The sequence below is a fragment of the Corvus brachyrhynchos genome, unplaced genomic scaffold (genome assembly GCF_000691975.1).
Source record: "Corvus brachyrhynchos isolate BGI_N302 unplaced genomic scaffold, ASM69197v1 scaffold69, whole genome shotgun sequence".
NCBI lineage: Eukaryota > Metazoa > Chordata > Aves > Passeriformes > Corvidae > Corvus > Corvus brachyrhynchos.
Genome location: NW_008240228.1, coordinates 5,999,124 through 6,007,887, shown reverse-complemented (window position 1 = coordinate 6,007,887; position 8,764 = coordinate 5,999,124).

Sequence of the window (8,764 nt, the reverse complement as noted above, 5' to 3'; positions counted from 1 at the left end):
CCCCCCCCTTGATTGGCAACACTGCCTCTTGTAATTAGGCATTGAATAGAACTGGCTGGAAGCAGCAAGAGGGCATATTCTGCTGATTTGAAAGTTGGCCTTGATGCATGTGACTCTAAAGTTCATTTTGTCAAAGCCACTGATGAATAAAACTTTCCTTGTGTTTTCCCTTTTTGATTAAAGTGAACTCCTACTTTACAACCTTATTACTCGCCTTGTGTGTATCTCAAGTATAATGGTTGCAGCTGCTAAGAGAGTAATTAAACTTCAAAGTTTTGCTATTAAAGACTCAGCAAGGACACCCCAAAGCAGAAGAATTTGCAGTTAAGACTATACAAATTCATCCTTAATAAATCCGTAGTGAGTAGGGATTATGTAGCACAGGAATAGCATTTTCTGTGTGGAGGATCCCTGCAAAATCTGGACATAATGAACTGCATGGAGTACAGTACACAGCTGAATGTTCCAGGATTATGATTCTGGGATTTTCTGTATTTCTTTTAATAGACATGGCTTTGCCTTGAAGGGCGTAGCTGAAAATCATTTCAGATAAGCAGGACTCTGCAGTCCAGGATTTTGCCTTGACAGTCATCTGTAAAAAATGTTAGTTGATGTTTCATTCCAAAATAATGAACAAAAGCCTTAATTCTGCTGTTAGATTTGGGTTTATGAATCATCAAAAAGTGCATTAACCTATGTGTGTGGGTGGCTAAACTGCAGTGTGTGCCCCGAGCTGTTGCTCCATCAGGACTGTGGAGTCATCCAGAAGGGTGGACAGCTTTGTGTCCTTCCCTGTTTGTGCTGAGGAATGGGCCAAGTGGGAGGTGGATTAACCAAAACTGGGAGCCCGTGGACCTCCGTGCTCGTTACTCAAAGCCTGCTGTCTGCAATGGGCATCTCTGGAGCACAGCTCTTGGGTGTAACTGATTGCATGAGCTTGATGGAATAATTATGGCATCTAAACATTTCCAAGCATGCAGTCAGGGGACAGCGGGGGCTGTCATTTAAAACATCCTTTACTTGCTGAGATACTTGGGCTGGAATTCAGAGGATGTGTAAAGTTGTCTGGAAGTCTTCTTTGGGTCCCTAAAGGAGGAATTACAGATTCTCTCTTTTGATACCATAACCTGCTTCACCACAGTCCTCTTATTTTCTTTCCTCACTGCCAAGGCTTCCCCCTGCCATCAATGTTTTGTTGTTTCTTTGTCATTTCTCCCATTTATGGCAGGAATCGTAGAATAGTGTGCTAAAATATACACGATTTTTTGGGGGGAAGAATTACTGTTTTTCATGTGCACACTCAGTTAATGTATTTTCAACTAAGGTAAAGCTTGAAGGAACCCCTACTGATCAGAGGTACAAAAAGAAGTGAATCTCCATTAGTACATGTAGTGAAACTCTGGAACTCCTTGCCTCAGGCATTATGGATGCTGCAGCTTAGGTGGGTTTGGGGGGATATTGGACAGGTTTGTGAAAAACCAAATTGTTAGGGATGCTAAATGCATGGAAACAGATGTCCCAGGGAGTTCATGGGCCACAAATTGTTGGAGAGCATTTGGGAAAATACCACTGAGTTTATGTTGTACTTGCACCTTGTTTTAGTTACTGCCAAGTGAATTAGTCTGTCACCATTAAGATAAGTTTTGTTGTAGGGAATGCCTGCCTCAGATGATTTTTTGTTTGTATAGAGATTCCTGGGAAATACCAGTCTGGTTTCTGTTGCCTTCAAAAGCAGTGAGAGCAGAGGGGGAGATTAAACACATTAGTATTTAATTAATGCCTTATCAAATGCTTCCTCCTGGTTCTCTCTTCAGTTTTCTCCCAGGTCATCCTGTTGTAAGTGAATGTGGTGCTCTGTGGTTAAAGTGCAGCGTCTCATTTGCACACTGTTCTCTGGCAGAGGCTGAACCAGAGAGTGGGAGCAAGTAATGGAAAGGTAGCTTTCCCTCTGGGATGACAAAGGAGTCCCAGGGCAAGAACTAGTGAATACTCTCTTGGCAGTGAGAATAAGGGAAGTGAGGAGAAATACAGTTAATGCCATTTTCTTGTGGCTGTCACTGCAGGCTGATTGGACAGTAGCTAAACTGGGATAAAAGTGTGAAGGGGAGGAAAAGAAATATGGAGGAGTAAATGGCCCCTTTTTGCCTCTTTAACTTCTTTCTGGTGAGGCTTCAGTGAGGGAGCTCCGAAGCTGGCCATGAGCATTCAGCAGGGAGGAGGGAGGCAAAGAAGTTATGGAAAAACCAAGTGTGAGGACCCCATCACCTTCTGAAATGCTCTGCCCTGACATTTCACTGTGAAATGTCATTTTCACATGGTGTTTCCAACCACGCATCTTTCTGTTTATGTTTCTTCCCGTCTTTCTGCAAATCCTCCCTGGAGAATGCATGGACATTATTGGGGTTCTGAGAAGCTCAGTGGTTTGTTTTCCCTGCGAAGCTGTTCCCCTCCCTCCCTGAATCAGCTGCATTCCCACGGGAGAAGGCTTCCTTCCTCCCCCCTTCGCTGGGTTGATCTCTCTGGGCTGTGGCTGCTCTCAGCCTGATGTCGTGTGCCGCAGCAGCAGCCGTGGCTGTGCTCTGCTGCAACAAGTGCTGCCTCCTGACACTGCCTCCCCTGGGGGATCATTAGCAGGGTGGAGGCTCTTCACTTTCCTAGAAACAGGAAGAGAAGAAGAGCCTGAGAGATGGGAGGCCTGAACAATCTAGAATTAGATTACAGTATGAACTCCATGACATCAGCTCCCTTCAGTCTTCCCACCCATTGGCTTTCTCACGGCATTTCTGCTTAGGCTGATCAGGATCTGAGGATACCCATAATAAAATGCTAATTCCTTTGTGGTCCAAAGGGCCAGAGCTGCCAGTCCCGCTCCCCACGACTGAGAAGTCAGGAGTATGGAGAGCTGCACTTTGAACTGCACAGGTAACTGGATATATCTAACAGGCCAAAATTCAGAGCACTTCAGAACTGCTGTCAAGTCATATAGCAATCTTTAAGTCTTGTAAATTAAAATAAAACCTAAAAGGAGAAATAGGGTTTTTTCATTCTTTCACTGCTAGCTCAATTCTCCAGCAGTTATTCCTCAGACTTTGTGTGTGCTTGGTCTGTGGAACTATGCCATTCACTCATAAATGATATGCTGGATGCATTTCTGGCACTAGAAAAGGTCAAAATAAGTAAAGCAATAAATAAAAATGTTTGGTGTATTTCCCCTTTAATACAACTGTTTAAAAGTAATAGGAAATAGCAGGGGGGAAAAATTAGCGAAAGACCATTGTTTCTAAGGTAGCCTTGAATTATTTTCCCAGGAAGGAGAAAAAAAAGGGGCTAAGAAACCACTTTGGTTTCCTTCGGAACCTTAGTGCCAGCTGGAGACCATGTGGATCTCCATGTGCAGGAATCCAGGTTCTGTATGGATTTTGTAGGTCCCAGTTCCACGTGTGGATCCAACGTGTGGATTCTCCGGAAGGGCTGGAAGGAGTTCAGTGTCACTGCATGAGCTGCAGTGCTGTGAAACTGGCACTTACCTTTCTGACTTTGCAGACAACATCTGCTTACTCAGGCTTCTTGTCTCCCTCTCGGAATTCCTCTTGCCATGAGCTGTGTTTCCTGCCTCTGGAAGGTGCTCCATGTCTCTGCACGTTCAGCGGCACCTCCAGACGGCTTTGGGATATGCAAATTCCTCTCTCTGGTTCACTCTGAGGATTTAACCTGTGGACCTGTGCCAGCAGTTCTCATCTCCAAATACATGGATTGAGGATCTGAATAGGGATTTAACTTCCTACCAGTGGAACATAATGAAACATGCCTTTGGTTCAAAAACTGCCGACAATTTGTGGGATGGAGATGAGCTCCAGGTCCTCATTCTTATTCAAAGCTTGTGGCCAGACTCATCTCTCTGTTGAAGAAATGGATAAAACTCACATGGAGACAGCCAGAAGGTTGCATTTAGTTTTTGAGCTTCAGGTCTGAATAGGAATAATGAATAAAACAGTGTCAGTTGACTCTGCTATGTCCTAATGATGTTCTGAGATATCCCCTTGCCCCTCAGAGAGCTGTGGAGGTGATGTTCTGTCTGTCAGACTGCAGGTAAGATTTGCCAGGTTGTCTTTTGGGGCAGTTGATACCAGCAGGTTCTGTGATAGAGTTGATATCTTGCTGTGTATCTTGCTGCTTCAGCTTCAAGATCACAAATTCATGTGGGCTGGGATGCTCAGAATGGAGGTACGAGACCTCCAGCATATCCACAGATGTACTGGAGGATGTATTGTTCTGACCCAATGCTGACCCAAACGGTGGTATGAATAGAAACTGTGTTGGTGAGGGCTGTGCTCTGCAGGTGAGGCTCAGATTTCTTTTGGAGACACAAGATCCCAAAGAGCCATAAAGATCTGTCAAATGAGTATCTTGCACTTGCCCAGGTGTCACACTGCATTAAAATGGGATAGCTTTGGTCAGTCCCTGGGGGAACTGTTGGGGGTTAACGTTGCACGCTGCCCTTCACTGTGCTCCAGTTCCATGTAGCTTCTGCTCCATCAGCAAACAGAGGCTTCCTCTCTGCTTTTTCATTTGTCTCATAGAAACATACATATAAATCCATAGGTGTATTTTTTGTGCATACATCGTAATAATACAAAGCAGATTGTAAATAATTTTGTAATGCTTTGAAATAATTGCAAGTAATTTGGAAATCCTTTGGACACAAGTGACTCTTGCCATTATCACTGTATTTTATGTATGTCTTGTAAGTCTTGTATGAAGAGAATACATTGTTGAAGGAACCACACCTGAGGCAAGGACACAACTCTTTTCCTTCCATTTTTTTTCTCTCAGTCTGGTTCTAATTGCAGCACCCTAATCTGGGAGGGAGTGAGGTGTCCCACTGAACAGCACCAGTACCTTTAGATCTCCCCCTCGAGGTCAAGGCTGTGTTTTTGTAGGAGAGCTGTCAAGGCTGACATTTAGCTCCTGTGTCACCAGCACAATATTGCAGCTGTTCCTGTTAGGAACTCCTGGATGCTTGTTTAGATGCTGAAGGCAATGCATTAGGAACTGATGGTGAGTGATTATTATCCAATCAGTTCCTGATGCAGTATCTGCGACATCAAAAACTCTGCAGTGGTTTTCATTACTGTTTTTTAATTTTAAACTTCAAATGTTGAAGCTTAACAAGGTCAGTGTACTAGGAAGAAAAAAACCCCATCTTAATTGCACCACTCATTTTTTTTAAGGGAATTTATACCTTTTATCTAAGAAATACTAAGAATAAATATTACCAAGAGTCACTCTAGGTAGCACTGCTGGAGAGCATTATACATCTTGCGCAAGTTTTACTTTTTAATTATTCAAACCTGTTGTTTGTTGGTTGAATAGTTGAACACAAATTAGTCAGCAAGTGTGTTCTGCTTCTCAAAAGGGCAGGAAATGATGTAGGCCTGCAGCAGGGCGAGTCTGCAAATTCCCTGTGTGTGAGTTGTGAAATTGAGGAGAAACTCTACCCCTGTGCCAGCGTGGGTGGGCTTTCTGTGTGCAGCACTTTGGCAGTGAGAACTACAGACCTAATGTTACTGTTCCATTTCTCACACTTGTGCTGGATCTAGAGAAAATACTACATTGGAAAGGAATAATCTGGTTCCGGACCTGAGTCTTGATATCCTTCTGTGTCCTCTGGGTGGGTGTGTGCCAGGGATGTCTGTCCATTTGCTGTAGGTACTGAGAGCAAATTGCACACCCTGCATAAGCAGCATATGGTCATCACAGCCCTCAGACATCAGGATTTCTGCTTTTGCCCGCTTCTGTTTGAAAGTCAATGATTTTGGAGACAGTTGGGGTTTGTATTTCTGGCTCAGGCCTAAAATGTGAAATGTGTCTGACTGACTGACTGATTTAATGGAGCTGTTCTTCCTACAGACATGCCCTGGTTGTATTTAACTGGTAACTTGTTACTGATTTCATGGTGCATGTCGTCTGTCCTAAAATACTCTGCAGTCTGTCCTACAGATATTTTCATTAACCTCAGCTTTGGGTATGGAAGACAGATGCTTACAGTGGACAGGGGAGTGTCAGGTGACATGTGGTGACCAATGAGAATGATAACCAAATCCACATAAATGTCCTGCACAAGCTACACTTTTACATCAGGGGTACTTCTGTTAGCAGTTCCTGAGGCAGCAATGGTGTCCCTTCACCAGGGCTGTTTCAAACAGGGAATTTTATCTCGGAACAAACTTCTTCTAAAACTCTGCAGGACTAAAAAGAACTCAGGTCATACCTGGTCTTGTTGAGCACCAACTTCTGTACATCAGAGTGAGCCATCTTTTAGCAGGCTCCTTTGATCCCTAGTTTAAAACAGGAACATTTTTTGGCAGGCTACAGATGCTCCCTGGAATCTCACACATAAATAGAATTTAGGGATGTATCTCTAAGGATTGGCCATCTGGAGCTTTCAGCCACAAAACTGTGGTGTAATAAATATAACTATTTTATGTGCTCCGGCCATATGAAATATTTCTTTCTGCTATGTATCCATAGGCTCACTAAAGCCATCTAATGTTAATGGGAATCTTGTATTGATTTCTGCATCTTTGGATTGTTCCTCTTGAGCAGGGGGACTTCAACTGTAGAAAAGTTACAAGAATCCTGACTAGTTTGAGTTGGGACATTACCAAGGTCATAAACATGGGAAAAATGGATTGCAATTGTTTTGGGTAATGGAAAACTCAGCGTAGAGGGTGGTTCTGGTGGAACAAGTCTTTGAACTTGTGAAAGGTCTGGACACAGAACTTTGTGTATCTTAAAGAAAAATTGCAGATGCAAAGGATTAAGCACAGGAAAGTCATTGTCAGCCCTACAGTTCAGGGCTAGACCAGCGGCTTCAGGAGATATCTTGACAAGTAGCAGTTTCAGGGTGGTTGAAATGAGATGTGAATTCAGAAAAAGTTGTGAACACAGTTAATGAAGAGATTGTTCTGCTGCTGCAGGATGCTGCACCAGGGAAGCTGGGAAAGGCAGGAAGCAGCAAGGCAAAGCCTGGAGGTCAGCATATGGTCTGGATAAGGCCATGAGGTTCATCCTGTGTGCGTGGCGTGTTTGGGTTTTGTGCACTGCAGAAGTGTCTCTTGGGTCTGTAATTAAGGTGCCACGCAGGTCTGCTAATCCATTAGAGCAAAGAAATTGCTGTGTTTAGCATAATCCCAGCTACAACTGTGAGAGAGTTATTAACTGCTCACAGTTGCCAGCTGAGATTAAGCCAACTCACAGCCATCCAGGTTAGGCCTGCAAGTGGGTTCATGTCAGCTAAATTTCTTCCCTGAATGTCCTACACAGGAAAAAATGGCATAATTCCACAGACAACACCTGGTGCTGTGGATATCTGTCATTAAAACATTTAGGTTCTCTCTGCATCTTCTCTGAGAGAACTATTATTAAGCAACTTGTTGAATAAACCTGGTTTATTTGGTGATTTTTGGCATGCTCCAGTCTGGGTGTAAACTGATAAAGCAGACTTGTTCTTTCTGGTTCAGCTTATTTGGCTCCTCTTGGATAATAAGGAATACAATAAAATACACATTCAAGGGAGGTCTCTGACTTCTGAACAAAAACCATTTATGTAAAACACCTAAAAATGATGTGCCTGTTTCTTCAGCTCCTTCACTTACCTCCTTTACTGCTCCTGGAACTCTGCTGAGCAGTGCCCTCAAGCCAGGGTAGCACACCTGGGTAGGGAGCTCTAACCAAAGCCTGCTTTCCTGTTGGGCAGTAAATCTCACATGTTTAGGGATAAAGTGCCAGAACTGCAAACAAGAAAAGAATCAAAAAAGTTGGAGGTACTGGAGACATTTGGTAAGATTAGAAGAAAAGCAGGTATTGAGATATGTTTGTGGAGAAAAGCCATACGAAAGTTTTCTGGAGGATGAAGTAAAACATCGAGTTGTCTCCTAGAGCTGTTTACCTGCAGGACACGATGACAAGATCCTTCCCTGTGTGTTTCATCATGGTTTGCTGCAACAGCAGCACACTGAAGCCAGGAGAACCAACTGTTCGTTCCCTGCAGGAGGCCTCTGGCTGCTGGAGGGGCAGCTGTGGGCCCACAGGCAATTCCAGGGAAATCCTTGCCCTGGCCGAGCCCTCCAGCAAACAGGCGTGTGCTTGGGTCAGGGGTTTGTGCAAGGTCGAGCTGCTTTCCTTACCTTTCCCACTAAAGCCATGAGGCCACAGAGCACAGCCTGGGCCATCACTGATGGGGAGCTGTTGGATTTTCTCTGGGATAAAGGGGGAGCCACTCTGAAAATCCTCAGCAAAACTGAGCTTCTGCTGGAACAAACCAGAGGCAGGCCTGGCAGGTGGTCTGATTATGTTTGCTCAGCCAGTTCCACAGTATTTGCCAGACAAAAGAAGGCATCGGGTGGTACAGAAAGTCCCAAACAAAGCTCCAGATGAACACAGACATGACCAGACTTTCTCATCTGTTGCAGATCTGGGAAGGTGGAGGGAAAGGAGAAGGCACAAGGAGCAGGAGACGCATCGTTTCTGTTGGTTCTTGTGTGGCAGGCTACTAAACACTGCACTGGGGACAATTCTGATTTCTCTGTTTCTTTTGTAGTGCTTCAATTGTTTTCCATTGGTGACAAAAGAGTCACAGCTGTGTGGGTCAGTTCCTGTAGCTGCTCTTCTTGTCCGGTGGTTTTGGCCAGTGTCCTTTCCTTGCTGCCATTCCTGCATGCAGTGCTGGCTATCAAGAAAATGCCATTTTGGCACAGCACTG